The 16185-nt window shown below is 42.8% G+C and overlaps 1 protein-coding gene across 8 annotated transcripts in view; it reads right to left on the reverse strand.

The window, feature by feature from the left end:
* THRB (thyroid hormone receptor beta) overlaps positions 1-16185 on the reverse strand; it is a 260055-nt gene that overhangs the window by 228195 nt on the left and 15675 nt on the right. For 3 of the 8 annotated variants that reach the window (XM_034760788.1, XM_034760789.1, XM_034760786.1), the window contains exon 1: positions 8474-8982. The exons of 3 other annotated variants lie outside the window; for them this stretch is intronic. The gene's annotated coding sequence lies outside the window, so the exon portion shown is untranslated. Of the gene's footprint in view, positions 1-8473; positions 8983-16185 lie in introns of those variants that run through there. 2 more of the 8 variants (XM_034760792.1, XM_034760793.1) reach the window with 2 other exon arrangements.

A 16185-nucleotide genomic window follows, 5' to 3' on the forward strand; every position in this document is an offset into this window, starting at 1 on the left:
TGGTCCTAACAATCTCAAATCTAAACCCGCAAATTAGTGGGCACTTCTGACCTTAATTTCCGTGCCTCTGCTCCACATATGTAAATGCGGGGGTACTGCCCCATCCCCACCTCCCAGGAATGTTGTAAAGATAAATTAGTTAATGTTTGTGAAGCACTCAGTTACTATAGTAATATATATATTATAGTATATACTATAGATGAGAACCATAGAAAAGTCCACGAGGAAATAAATTAATTTCTTCAGAGCAGGGTTTGACTAGTGTACAGTAAATAAGGCCTGAGGCCACGCATTGAACAATGAGGAGAAAACAAAATATTGAACAGCTGCTCATTACGTGAGCACTGTCTATCCTGTGCACTGAATGAGGCAGATGTCCTGTGGAAAAATAGTATGATTCTGCAATTAAAGACTATCAGAGTGCATGTGCACTCATAATTGTGTTCACGCTCAAGTCCCTTCATGACCTATCCCCTCCCTACCTATCATCTCTCATTCAATATCCAAAGGTCAACTCCCTCCTTTAATCAGCCCCTAATGGCAGCCTCCACTGTCCACGTGTTACATTTTCAAACAATGTGCTTTGTCCTTTCTGCCATGCTGCTCTCCAGGCCTGGGAGAACCTCCCAGAAATATCAGCAAAACTCTCTCATTATCTTTCAAATCCCTCCTTAAAACCATGATGACTACAAAAAACTTGACAACAGTTAGGCTACTGGTGTGCTGAGGCCACAGCAGTATTGTCTCATTGTTTCCTTGTATTCCCCGTCAGTCTGTCTGCATCCATCTGTTGTTTCTCATCTTATACATAGATTGTAAGCTCTTTGGGGCAGGGACTGTCTTTTTGTTCTGTTTGTACAGTGCCTAGCACAACGTTCTCTTGATCCATGCCTGGGGATCCTAGGTGCTAGAGAAATACAAAGAAATAATAGTAATAATCATCATCATCAATAATAAGGTTACAAAGACAACCTGAATCTGGCATTGCCTAACTTTTGAGTGCCTGAGTGTGCAATAGTTGAAGTAACACTGGCGAAACCTACCCTGGACCTTTCAGTTCTAGCCAACTATCACCAGTGTAAAACCTCCCATTCCTGTGCAAATTAACAGAGAATCTAGTACAGCAGCCAGTTACAAACTCAGCTTATCGAAGCTGACATTCTAGACACAGCACAATCTGGACTCAGGCCAGGACACAAAACTGAAACTGCCTTAGTGCTGCTGATGGATGATCTCCATTTGTCAATGGATAGAGCACAGACATCATTTCTCATCCTCCTGTAGCATTCTGCACTATTCATCACAAGATTCTACTGTCTTACCCAAGAGAGGTGGCAGGAATCTCGGGTAATGAGCGAACATGGTTTGAGTCCTTCCTGGAAGGATGCATCCAACGAGTAGTGATAAGGAAATTGCACCTCTACCCCTCACTTGTGGAGTTCCACATGGATCAATTCTCTCTCTATTCCTTTTTAATATCTACATGCAACCACTAGGTGAATTGATCAGACAACATGAACTCAAGCACCAGCAGCATGCAGATGGTAAGCTACTCTATATTCTTTACCACATACAACCACACCACTACCACCAAAATGGTCCAGTGCTTGGATGAGATCAGCTCATGGATGAGGAACACCTGGCGGAAGCTGAACCCAAACAAGACAGATGATGCTGGTAGGCATAGGAAAGTGCTTTGAAGAGTTTGCAGCCACAGTACAGTCTCCATTGGTTGAAGAACACATCCACAATTGGTCAATTCCATCCATAGTCTAGGAGTACTCTTGGATTCCTTGCTGATGCTAAGCTGCCACATAGCGCTACTCGCAAATGCTGCTTTCTACCAAATCCATTTGGCTAGAAAACCCCATCCCATTCTGGTGAATGAAGACTTGGCCTCAGTTAGCATGCTTTTGTCACCTCTCGGCTGGATTACAGCAATGCAATATACCTGGGCCTGAAGCATTCGGCTCTAAGTAGTACAGAATGCTGCAGCAAGTCTCCTCAGCAACTGAGGCTCCCATGAACATATCAAACCCATCCTCTGCTCTCTATGCTGGCTTCCCATAGAATTTTGAATCAAGTTCAAGATTTCAGTCCTTTTCTTCAAAGCACTCCATGGCTAGAGCACAGGATAGCTAAAAGCTCATCTAAAGTTCTGGCACAAAAACCACAGTCGACAACTACACTCCTCTGGCACAATGGAATTCACTACAAGAAGAATAAGTTTGTTTGTGTGAGAGACAGAACTCTCCACAGGGGTAGTCCAAGACTCTGAAATGAACTCCCCCAGGAATAAAAGGACCACAACAAACTTCATCACTTTCCGCTCCAAGTGCAAAACACATTTATTTGACCTTGTCTTCTCTACCATAAACATATAGCAATAGGCATATTGATATTTAAAAAAACAAAAACCCCACACACTACCAATCTAAGATACCCTATCACACATGCTTCTCCCTACGAGGAAAGGTTGAGAGAACAAACAACATGACAGATGTGTAGTCATGCTGCTTAACACACTCCTGGAAGGTGCTCCGATACTATCGTGGTGAGTACAGTATAAGAACCTACATAGAATACAATAAAAATTTATTTAAGTAGCAGCTTTCATACAAACTGTATCCCCAAAACTTTAGTGTCAACATTTAAAAAATTAAAGCAGAGGGAACGTGAAATGATGGGTCAGGGAAGGAAGATGTTTTTCAGATGAAACTTGAAACAAATGGTAAATCAAGGAAGCAGGGGGCTGCATGAAAGCTATCCCCAATGGCAAGAATTGCAGGGGAGAAGGCTCTCGAAGTAAGAGTGGTCACATCATATGAAGGGCCAGAGGGGAAGTGAACACTAGATAAGCAGAGATCTGTGAAGTAAGCTGGAACAAATCCATGGATAGTTTTAAATTTTGAACTAGATCCTAAAATGAATGAAGAGTTGGAAGAATTATTTTAAGACAGGCGTGATAATGTCACACTTCTTTGTATGACTAAGAAGATAAGCAGCCTTCAGCACAGTCTGATGTCTGGAGAACTGGCTTGAATAAACTAGAGAGAAAGGAGTTAGCATAATCTAGGCAAGAAGAGATACTGTAAATTCATTGGATAGCAGCAGAGTCGCGGTAAAATCAGTAACATACTAAGGAGGACAAGATGCAGGGACAGCAAAAGTGGAGATACACAGATTTGTAGATATAGAAGATGTGGGAGGAGAAAAAGCACAGAGTCCAGGAGTATTCTACAGCTGTAAAGAGGGAAGGCAAAAGTAAGGCTTGACAATAGTATTGATCCACTACTAGATGGAAATGGTAGAATTATCAATGATGATGCAGAAAAGGCAGAAGTGTTCAATTAATATTTCTGTTCTGTACTTCGGGAAATAAAAACAGATGGTGATAACACTCTTTCCATTCAACCAGGATCTCTGGATGATGTTAAACAGAAGCTGCTGAAGGTAGATATCTTTAAGTCAGCAGGTCCAGATAATTTGCACCCAAGAGTTTTAAAAGAGAAGGCTGAGGCGCTTGCTGGACTGTTAATGTTGATTTTCAATAAGTCTTGGAGCACAGGGGAAGTTCCAGAAGACTGGATGAAAGCTAATGTGTCAGTTTTTAAAAAGGGTAAACAGGATGACCCAGGTAATTACAAGCTTCTCAGTTTGACATCCATCCCAGGTGAGATAAAGAGGGGTAATTTAATTAATGCAAATAAACATGCATTTATAGAAAATAGAGCCTGTCAAACGAAGATGATACATTTTTTTTTAAATGAGATTACAAGTTTGGTTGATAAAGGTAATAGTGCTGACGTAATATACTTCTGTAAAGGCATTTGCCTTGGTACCGCATAACATTTTGATTAAAAAGCTAGAATGATATAAAGTTAATATGGAGTACATTAAATAGATTAAAAACTAGCTAATTGATTGATGGGTCTCAAAATGTAATTGTAAATGGAGAATCATCACTGTGTTTGCAGTCGGGTCCTGCAGGGACCAGTTCTCGGCCCTATGCTATTTAACATTTTTATCAATGACCTGGAAGAAAACATAAAATCATCACTTATAAAGTTCGCAGATGACACAAAAACTGGGGGAGAGGTAAATAATGAAGGGGACAGATCACTGATTCAAAGCAAACAATATGCATTTTAATATGACCAAGTGGAACTCTATACATCTAACAACAAGGAATGTAAGCAATACTTACAAGATAGGGGACTCCATCCCAGGAAATAGTGACTCTGAAAGAAAGATTGGGGGTGTGTGCTGGATAATCAGCTGAACATGAGCTCCCAGTGTGACACTGAGCCAAAAGAGTTAATGCAATCCTGAGATGCATACACAGGAGACTATCAAGTAAGAGTAGAGAGGTTATTTTACCTCTATATTTGGCACTAGTATGACAGCTGCTGGAATACTGTGTCCAGTTCTGGTATCCATAGTTCAAGAGGAATGTTGATAAATTGGAGAGGGACCAGAGAAGAGACACGGAAATGATTAAAGGATTAGAAAACATGCCTTATAACGAAAGACTCAAAAAAGTCTATTTCTCTTAAAGAGAAGATTAAGGGGTGACTTGATTACAATCTACATAGGGCTCTTTAATCTAGCAGAGAAAGGTATAGCACAGTCCAGTGGCTAGAACTTGAAGCTAGACAAATTCAGACTGGAAATAAGGCATACATTTTAAAAGTGAGGGTAATTAACGATGGGAACAGTTTGCCAAGGGTCATGATGGATTCTCCATCACTGACCATTTTTAAAATAAGACTGATAAATAAATAAATAAATAGAGAGCGAGCGAGAGAGATGCTCTAGGAATTATTTGGGGGAAAGTCTGTGGCCCGCATTATACTAGATTATCACAATAGTTCCTTCTGGCCTTGGAATCTATTAAGTGTCAAGAAGGAAGACATGGGGGAGTTTGGAATTGTGTTGCAAGATGCTGCTCTTGCCTAAAGAAACACTCGTGCCCTGTGAAAATCTTCTTTAAAATTCTTAACTAAGTACATACAATTATCTAAAAATTTGCACTTGCCTTATAGTTCACCCTGGTGATCCAGTTCTAAATCAAAGCTAGAAGCTAGTTCACCAATATTTTCCTCTTTCCTCAATTACTACTCTTTTAAAAGTACCAAGTTCACACTGAAGCATATTACAAAGTCAAATGGAGTTATTGTTGTACGTGACCAAGTGCTCTATAATGAAATCTGTGTATCACAGTTCATTTATAGCACTTATTTATTTCTACAAAAAAATCTGGGCTGCACTGAAAGGTCGCTTACCAATCATGGAGATAGTTTTTTAACAATCTATCAGAATCAATTATCTTTTATCCATGCTTTTTAACAAATGTATTTCATCCATGCAACTTGATTCTACAAAGACTATTACTCTTTATTCATGAAACAAATGGAAGTTTTGCATTTTGACTATACATTCACATCCTTCTTTCTACTTACCTTTTACATAGCTTGACTCTTAGGATAATTGATTCCTTTACTCCTCCCAATGGAAAACAAAACCCTAATGTATTGGTTTAGATTCACCTGAGGACACAGGACAACTTTGTGATCCAGAAATATCAGGCTACTTTCATCCATATACCCTACTTATATTATAATAGCGATTTTATTTTGTGTGTGAAATTGATTAAGGCTCTGCACAGTAGCTAACTATACATTCAGAGTTACTTGAGGATATATATTATGAGTTGCCTGCAATTTCACCCACATCATTGGGTTACAGCAAGCTAATTTATCCCGTAATTGTAGAACAGTCTTATTTCCTAATAATCTACAGTGGGCTACTAAAATAAAATTAAATAGGTCTTTATAATTAGAATGCTCAGAATCAGTCACTTATTTAAAAAGCATCCATCATCTTTTCTTACAATAGCAATTGGACAAGATTCAGTGTGTCAGATGCTTCTTGGTAATAGAACAAAAAATTGGAGGGGATAACAAGAGGACTGACTCTTTCCCCCAATCTTTCCACCTAAATTTTATTCTCTAATCATAAAGCAGCTTAAAATAAAGAAATCCTGATAAGCAATGGAAACAAACACTGTCTCTTTCATGTTTATGTAAAGCTCAATAATTATTATTCAAAATGTCCCTTTGGGCAACACTCAACTAATAGAACAACAGTCTTGAAAACATACCAAATATTCTTATACTGAGTTATTATATGGTCTGCTGCATGAATGCATAATAAAGACAAACCCTGGGTTTAGCAGGCCAATGCTCAAACCACTGAGCTATCCCTCCTCCCTCCATTTGTGTATGGCATAATGACATGACATACTTAGCACTGTAGAATACACAGAAGTAAGAGTCTATCTGAAAGAGGATACAAACTAAGGTGTTAAGTCAGTAAACAGATATAATGATGACTATATTTCTAACCATGCAGAGTTCTATTGACACGGGCCTAAACGTTTACGCTAGCACATCTGTTTGTGGGATTGGAACCCAAATGGAAGAGACTTGGGTATGTGGTCACTTGCAAAATTAGGAAAGGAGGCAGAAGGAAAAAATTATGGAAATCTACAAATATATTTTTGGTGGGTCCTTAAATACCTGGTCTGATGGCAGAGCACATAACAAATTAAGGTTTTTCCAAATTTGCAGTGGTTTGAACATTGGCCTGCTAAACCCAGGGTTGTGAGTTCAATCCTTGAGGGGGCCACTTAGGGATCTGGGGCAAAAAATAGTACTTGGTCCTGCTAGTGAAGGCAGGGGCCTGGACTTGATGACCTTTCAAGGTCCCTTCCAGTTCTATGAGATAGGTCCTAAATTTAATATATGGAGATATGCCTAACTGTATCATCTAGATTTGAATGTAGAAAGGGCACTCCGCACACAGATTGCCCCATGCTGTGCAGAATGATAGGTGGAGGTGTTCAGCTGCCTCTCCAGCAACATTTCCTGTCTTCCTCCAGATTGTACGAGGAGCTCCAGGGGTCCTGGTATACAGGCAGGGAGAGGGTCAAGCCCAGGGAGACAATGTATCTACACCTTAATCCTCTGCCAACCCAGTGCAGATCAGAATGAAAAAATAATATTCCCATCTATTTCCATGCCGTCGCTTTCCCTCACAGTGGAGGACCTACTTAAAGAACCACACTGCTTGGGTGGGGGAATTAGAGCTCCCAGACACCTAGATGCAGCACTGAGGTATATGATCTCCACAAAGATGCCATTAGCCTTTCATAGATCCTTTTCAAAGCCTCAGCCTATTTATTCAACCCTGTGTCTTTGCTTTTATATCCACTCTGCTTTTCTGTTCATACCCCTCTGTTTTTATAGTAACAAAGAAACACCAAATGCAGAAAGTTAAACCCTGAAATGGGGCTGACCTGCAGAAACCCCCACCTTTAGAAGGGCCACCTTGACTAGCCACACCCTGCCATTAACAAACAAGATTCTGGCTCCAGGGCCTCCTGCTCCACACCAGGGAGCTTTGTTGGGGTTTTATCCCCTTATTTCCTTCCAAACAAAACAGAACTCAAATCCTGTTGTAGTAGACACAAAGTATAACAAACTTTTGAGATTTTTTTTAATATCATTGATTTTTCTTCTCCCTCCTTTTCTCCCAAGCTGGAGAATAACTAAAAAGTTTTTACATGTAGCTGAGAGAATAGTCCTGTTCTTCATTAACAATTTACGCTGCTACACACAGAGAGACGGAGAGAGATTATGGGTAGAAGTCCCCAACACACTTTGGTTAGCATGAATTGCCAACTGTTGCAATAATTTATATTCAAAATGTAGATGCTGCAATTAAATGAGCTTTTCCCACCCACAATAATGCACCGCCTGGTCCCTGCCCGATCACTTAATACGTTTCATATGAGTGGCTGCAAACATCTTTAGAATCCCCTGTCACATAACTTACTCATCATGGAAACTTCCACTCTGTACCAGCATCGCACCATAATGATGCCAAAGTCATTTTACGATGATTTTGTCAACAACTCAACACAGGCTGTGTGGAGCCATCACCCTCTTTAAATATTAAAAACAAGACAACCATATACCATGATGAAATAATCCCAAGGGGGGGAGGGGGGAATCACCATTAACTGTATAAGAGGCACACTCGCGGCTGTTGCCTTTCCCACGGATCAAGGCTAAGCACAGTAGCTGCGAGGTAATGAAAACTATTCTTATTACGCCCTCCCTCCACAACAAGAAATTATTACTTAAGAAATATGATCTTAAAATCTCATACAGGGACCTCCCTGCCTTTGAAACCTGACTGCAATACTTGGGAGCCTGTTGTAATTTAATAAGACTTAATTGACTCGGGTTCTAAAAATATCCTTAATACAACCATTTAGCCTGGGTAACATCTGTCTACAGCTGTGCCCTTGGCCAAGCACCGACGTAAAGTCTTGTCCATGTCCCCTGTTAATATATATTTGTATTTTTCCCCCACGGAGGATTGAGAGAGCCAGGAAATCACTTACCCAGAGATGAGGGTTTCCTTCTCAGCTATTTCACTCCTTAGCTTATAAAACGTGTCATCGTGTTTTAAGGCGTACTCTCTCTCCCCCCTCCCCCACAAACACACACTCCTTCCCCGCCTGGTGCCCAACTCCTGAGTCAGTGTCACTCCTCGAGCCGGTCGCTGTCTCTGGATGTGACCTGGATTCCCCCCGCGCCCCCACCGGGAGCCGGAGACACGGCAGCTGCAGCGTGAAAAGGAAAGGAAAGGCCAGTGGCGGCTCAGCTGAGCCTGCCCCAGCAGCCCCGTCACCCTGCACGGCGGCACGAGAGTAGGGAAGAGAGGCGGTGTAAAGGGACCGCCAAGCGCGGCCAAATCAGGACCCTGCTACTGCTGGGGTCCCCTCGGCACCCCCACGCCCCGAGGACGGACGGACAGAGCGGACCCGCTCCCTTTTCTGACCTGCCGTAGGGGGCTGCGCGTCCCAGCGCCCAGCCTCTAGTTCTCGCCGCGAAGCAACACAGCCCAAAACAAAGCGACACTGGATTATGCAACGCGCAGCCCCGCGCATGGCTCAGCTCTCCCTCCCGGCTGAAACAGTTTGTGTTTGCAATTCCCACCTAGTCGGCTCATCCCAAGTGGGGAGCTGTACACAGTATTGGCGAGCAGCGGGGGGAGAGACCAGGTACTCCAGGGTCCCACTGCAAAACGCTTGAGCCTCACCTACTCCAGAGCCCGCCTGACAGCCACAGCCATGGTCAAAGCCTCGCAAGGCACACTGCAGACCACTTGTGGCTATGCTAACTAATTCCCCCACAACACCTGGGCTGCTCTCCAGCGTCCCGGTTTCCAGAGGAAAGGAAAATAACAGCTACTTTATCTCCACCAGGGAGCCCACCACCTCCGGGGGTTTGTTGTAAAGGGCAGAAAAGCGTTTACAGCACTGTCCATCGCTCTGCCTGCCAGTGCCCCTCTGGCTTTGGGCAAATCGTCTCTTCTCTCTACCACAGTCTGATCCTGCTCCCCCTGAGAATCAATGGTAAGAAAACTACCACGGCGAAGGATCCGGCCCAATCTCGCAGCTGTATGTATTAGGAAGATCTATTAGTCAATTCTTGCACTGCCCTTTCACCGTGCTACGTAAGGGGTATTCAAGCTTATTTAAAAAAAAAAAAAACCCTAATCAAGTATTTTAAAATAAAAAGTGAAAATTTAAACCAATTATAGCAACTTAAGTACTGTGAGAATTTCACAGATAGATTCTCTCTGAGCTAAAACGTTGATTCTCATCAAAAATGTTAACTAATGTCAAAGAGAAAAGCTTTGCACGAAATGTTTCAATCTGAAATTAAATAAAATATAAACTAAAAAATGTAGCTGGGGTTTAAAGAACTATCAGGTCCGGAATTTAACTTTTTAAACTGTTTCACAAATGAATAGAGATCAGGCTGGAAATGCTGATTATGAGTTCTAGCCTGGTGATATGGGGCGAGTAAAAAGAAAACTTACTGAGGAAATCACAACTAAATAACTATGCATAGAGCTGCCAGCTACTCAGCAATCCTCTACACAAAACGGACAGAGTCCCACCAAAGGAGAATATAATTTCCTGAATATTCAGAGGCTACATACAGATAGACAGCAATAAAACAAATTGCAATTATTATTTGTAACTTTCCCCCAAAAAACACCTAAGTCATGTATGGAACAGTAGCCATTAGCACCCCGTCATCCGATTTTATTTTAGTGCAAAAATACAAGCGAAGGGCTGTCTATTTTACATACTGCTGGACTTTTCTGGATTATTATAGTGAATTTCCGACCTATGTTTCAGAAAGATCAAACATTGTCAGAGGTTCAATCAACTGTTTAGCAGCTTTGGCATCTCGTGGTACAGGTGGCCCAGGGTTAGTGCCACTGTTCTTGGCTGGCATCCTACCTGAGTCTGAACGTTGGGCCTCTGTTTCAAGGCAGCCTGAAGTCGCTGCACATCATAAAGGTGCGCGATGAACTATACAGGGGAGCGGGGATGGGGGATTCTGACTGCTGTACCGGTGTCCCCCTGCTGGCCAGCCTGATGATGATGTTTGAGTATGTGACTCTCCTCTCAGCTGGAGGACCTATCTCCTCATCCATCTCCAGGACGTTTATTCAGGAAAGGCAAGGTAGCGCCCACTCACGCAGCAGTACTGCAAGACTCCAAACCCTGCTAACTTCTTGTCATCTTCAATTGTGTGGCTCGTTTGGAGCAAGCCCTGCACTAGAGATCGGCACATTATCCATGCGAACAATCACAAACCTGTTAGTTCTGCATGCTTATATACAAACACTTTCCAGCAATGTTCCTTTCATCATGCTATTATAATTTTATTGAACCAAAAGGACAATGAGTTTATGCTGACAAGTCCTTTGCCTCTAGTTGAGTTTGATAGATAATGACCAATAGGGCTATAAATAGAGCACTGAATTTCTTTGCCCAGATGCTGAAAGATACCAGGTTATTCTGACAGAACAGCTGGAAATTTTGTCTAAAAGAAACTTTATTGCAGATTATTTCAGCACACAGTTCCTCTGCCCAGTTTGTAATAAGGACACTGGACTAATATGTTTTCTTGGTAACAACAAATAAGATTGCTTGAGGAGGCAGGACAGTGACTTTCAGTTGTGCACCGAAGGAACTGCTATAGAGAAAATGACAATACTGTACCAATATTGATTCCTTGTGTACTCAAGAGTGAAAAAAGGTCTTCCATCCTCTAAATAAAGACCAACTTCAGACAGTAAGATGGCATCTAAAGTAACAGGTATGAAAGAAACACTATTTTAAAAAGTAAGATTGGTTTGTTTTCCCTGAAGGATCTATAGGAATATTAAACTCTATTTGCAATTATAAATCATTTAATGCAAATCTTTTAATCAAAATAAAAATTTACAGGCTCACAAATCTCTCTCATTTTGCCAGGAATGAGTCATGTACAAATAAAATGAAATCAACCAAGAAAAGAACTCTCGTACCATGTGTATGTGGGTGATGCTCTGAAAAACTCCTAATTTATTATTTAAATTCTACAGCAGCCAGCAAGATAGGTTTATGATGAACAGACTAGAATGCATTCTGATAATTGGACTGTAACCAATATTCATTCTATCTATGCAATAGAACAACAACAGTCCCCTTACTAGGGTGGGCAAACTACAGTCTGCGGGCCGCATCTGGCCTGCCAGCCATTTTAATCCGGCCCTCAAGCTCCTGCTGGGGAGTGGGGTCTGGAGCTTGCCCCGCTCCAGCCAGGAAGCATGATCTAGGACTTGCCCCGCTCCAGCGCTCCATCCAGGGAGTGGGGTCTGGGGCTGCTCCATGTGGTTCCCGAAGCAGTGGCACGTCCCCTTTCCGGCTTTTACACGTAGGGGTAGCCAGGGGCCTCGGCTCCATACGCCACAAGTGCTGCCCCACAGCTCCCATTGGCCAGGAACCACGGGCTGCATCTATGGATGGGGCAGTGTGCAGCAGAGCCGCCTGGCAGCGCCTCCGTGTAGGAGCCAAAGGGGGGGCATGCCAGTGCTTCCAGGAGCTGCTTGAGGTAAGCACTGCCTGGAGCCTGCATCCCCCTCCCTCCCTCTGAACCCCTCAGTCCCAGCCCAGAGCACCCTCATGCACCCCAAACCCTGCACCCCCAGCCGGAGCTCTCAGCCCTTCCTGTGTCCCAACCCCCTACCCCAGCCCCGATCCCCCCCCCCCCCCCCTAACCCCCCCGGCCCCGCCCCGGGCCCCCTCCCATACACCAAACCCGTCATCCCCCGCCCCCCCCCCGAGCCCATACCCCAGCTGGAGCCCTCACTCCCCCGCCCAGAGGCCCCCTCAACTCCTCATTTCTGGCCCTACCCCGCACGCCCTACCCTGCACCCCCAGCCAGAGCCCTCACCCCCTCCCAAACCCCAACTCCAATTTCGTGAGCATCATGGCCCACCATACAATTTCCATACCCAGATGTGGCCCTCGGGCCAAAAAGTTTGCCCACCCCTGCTTTAGACAGACAAGATGAGTGAGGTAATATCTTTTATTGGACCAACGTCTGTTGGTGAGAGAGACAACTTTTACAGTTTACACAGAGCTCTTTTTCAGGTCTGGGAAACATACTTAGGCCTTGGCTACACTGGCAATTCACATCGCTGCACTTGCTGCGCTCAGCGGTGTGAAAAAACACCCCCCCCCCCAAGCGCAGCGCTGTAAAGCGCCAGTGTAATCAGCACCTGCTCGCTCGCAGCACTGCAAGCTATTCCCCTCGGAGAGGTGGAGTACTTGCAGCGCTGCGAGAGAGCTCTCGCAGCGCTGGCGGCGCGACTACACTCGTGCTTCAAATCCGCGAGTGTATCCAAGGCCTCAGAGTGTCACAGCTAAATACAAGATGGAACAGATTGTTTAGCATAAGTAGGGTGAGCAGATGTCCTGTTTTTAAAGGGACAGTCCCATTTTTGGGGACTTTTTCTTATATAGGCACCTATTACCCCCCACTCCCCGTCCCATTTTTTCACAATTGCTATCTGGTCACCCTAAGCATAAGTAGTTAACACATATTTCAAAGGGCCATTCAAGGTGAAGTGGCCCATTAACACCCCTCCAGGCACAGGAGGGAAAGGCAGCTGGGATGGGCGGTTAGTGGGTTATAGAATGTTGTAAGAATCCATAAATTCAGTCTCTGTTCAGTCCATGATTTTTAGTGTCTTTATGAATTTAAGCGCCCAGGCTCATTTTTTGAAAGTGTTGTGCAGATTATCTGTGAGGATGAAGACTGATATGGTCAGATATAGAGTGACTGTTTTGTGAAGAGAGTTCACCCAAGAGTGATATGAGGTTTTTGTCTTTTATCATTTTGCTGAGAGAGTTCATTTGAGAGTGTAGTAATTATCTGATTTCACCCACATAGTTATGATTGGGACATTTAGTGCAATGGATGAGGTATACCACATGTTATGGATAGGCATGTGTAGGGCTCAGGAATCTTGAAAAGTTTGTTGTTGGGTGTGTTGATCTTTGTAGAATTGGAGTTATGTCTGCAGGTTTTGCATCTGTTCTGACAGGGTCTGGTGCCGCTATGAGCTGGTATGTCCTGGTCTGTGGGGAAATAGCTTCTGATGATGAGCTTGGAGAGGTTAGAGGGTTGTTTGAAGGCCAGAAAACGGGGGTTCAGGAAAGATTTCTTTCAGGATGGGATCCCTATCAAGTATGGGTTGTAACTGTTTGATGATATCCTGTATGGATTCCAGGGTGGGGTAACGGATGACAACTAGGGGTATGTGTTTGGAGGGAGATTTATTTCTGTATTGAAGCAGGTTCTCTCCAGGTATTTGGGTGGCCCAATCCATAATGCAATCTACTTCTCTAGTGGAGTGTCCTTGTCTCGTGAAGGTAGTTTTGAGTATGTTAAGGTGTTTATCCCAGACTTTCTCCTCAGAGCATATTCTAAGTACTTGGCTGTAGATGACAAATTTCTTGTTTGGGGTGATTACTGGATCTATGAAGGCAGGTGTGGTGATCCATGGGTTTCTTGTATAAACAACAGAAGTTGGTCCAATAAAAGATATTACCTCACTCACCTTGTCTCGCTAGGATCCTGGGATCGACATGGCTACAACACACTGACTACAAGAGCTACTTTGTCAATTTAAGAACAATTGTAATGGTGACACTAACTTAATTCACCCTTTTATATTTGCAAGAAAGAAAGAACGAAAGCTGAGAGTCTGGCCTTATCAAGGGACTCCAAGAACTGGCCCCAGCGTGTCTCTGTCTTAATCTGACTCTGAGATGAACAGCAGAAGATTGGGGATTATGCAACTCTACTGGACTAGGTTTTTCCTTGGATGACATAAGGTTCCCTTAGATGTAACGGGTTTTTTCCTGCCCTCACCACCTATAGGGAACACCTTGGGGTTTTGTTTGTGTTTGTTTGTTTTTTACTAATTTTCACTCTGGTTGTGTCGCTCCCATACCTGGTTTATTTATGGTAGGTCCATCCAGTGGTACTGTTTTCCCCCTGCTATTCTTTGTCTCATTGCTTATTCTGGATTCTCACTCTGGGTTTAGAGATGACCATGACAGGGATTGGAAAATAATTTCTTGCTCAGTTTTTCCTGCCAAATCTACCTCTGACAGGGATTTTGACATAAATGGGTTTGCATCTTCCTTACAGATACTACCCACCCCCTATGTTTTGGTTTTTTACTCATTTGTTGGTAGTACATGCCAATAAAACGTGAGCCAAGGAAGTAGCTGGGTCATATGACCTGACATCTTAGTGCATATTTTCTGGAGGGGAGTGAGTCTTACACCTAAAAGCACCTATAAGTTAAAGCGTTGTCATTGGATAAACAGTCCTTGTGCAGCACTCAGTAGATACACCAGCCAGTAGATCAATGCAGCTATCACACAACAGTGCTACCAATGAATGCTAGCCCGGGATGAGTTTAGCATGCAGCTTTTAGCCTAGGTTAAGGTCTATTTATTTTTAATGAAAGCTGTGGCCAATCTCATCCTAAAAGATGTGTAATAAAAGTAGCAAGGCTAAAAGCTATGCAACACTTTGAAAACATTATGGTGTTATTTGGAGGACCAAATCCTATTACTCTTACTTAGGTAAAACTTCCATTGTATCCTACAGTACTACTCCTGAATGACATCCTGAATGTTATTTTACTGCAACTGTTTCCATCTTCAATTCCCATTGTACCATACATTGTAATGCATTTTATTTCAGAGGAGTGGGCAATCTAAAAATAATTCAATGTGATATTATGATTTTATTTTTCCATAGAGATTCAGTTCTATTCTATCATCAAAAATTTCAGGGGGAAACAAAGTGTGCATATGAGAGAGGGAGAGAAATGAATGAAAACAAATATTTAAAAAGTTTAATGGGAAAGAAACCAAGAGAGAAACAAACAAACCTAGAGGCACAGTCTAACCTCCAGTGCACACTGGATATAACCACACATTTCAACAAAGATCAATTTTTGATCTTGCATGCAGACACGCAGCAGGCAATTTTTCAAGTTATGCAAGGATGCACATGGCAAATAGGTTAGTGTGTGGTTCTCACAACTAAAATAACAAAAAACTGAAAAATATATAGAACAGAAGCTGAAAGGAGAAAAAACATTAAATTATTAATAACTCAAAGCTGTGGTTTTCAAATTGTCATTATAAAGTAATCAGGTAGACAGTCTTTGCCTTGCTAGTATCTCTATAAAAACAGAGGCAACATTGCACTCTAAGTAATAACCTGCCCATATTCTTGGGCAGTTGCACCTGTTTTACTGAAAGAAGGTATGCCCATCAGACACCCATCCTATTTCTGAATAGTGCTATGAGATCAAATTAGACAGTCACCAGTCATGTATTTCTGAAGGGTCTTCGACTTATGGGCCTCATCTCAAGGACCGTGGGCCTGAGTCTGATCTTACAGCATTGTGTAACAGGAATAACTCAATTTATGTCAACAGAGTTAGTGTGTAGAATCAGCTAAGTGAGAGAAATGGGCCCAACATCTCTAATGTGCAGCTCTCCCTTAGCAATGGATTGCCTGTATCAGACATGAATCCATAAACTTGCACCCATAATCTTCTGATCCACTAGTGAGAGAGCTCACAACTATGGGCAAGCTGCTGAAATTGTGCAAAATCTCCCAAGAAGGACTCTACCCAGTTTGAATACAGACTCAGCTCTCCAGGAGGTTG

The sequence above is a fragment of the Trachemys scripta genome, chromosome 2 (genome assembly GCF_013100865.1).
Source record: "Trachemys scripta elegans isolate TJP31775 chromosome 2, CAS_Tse_1.0, whole genome shotgun sequence".
Lineage (NCBI taxonomy): Eukaryota > Metazoa > Chordata > Testudines > Emydidae > Trachemys > Trachemys scripta.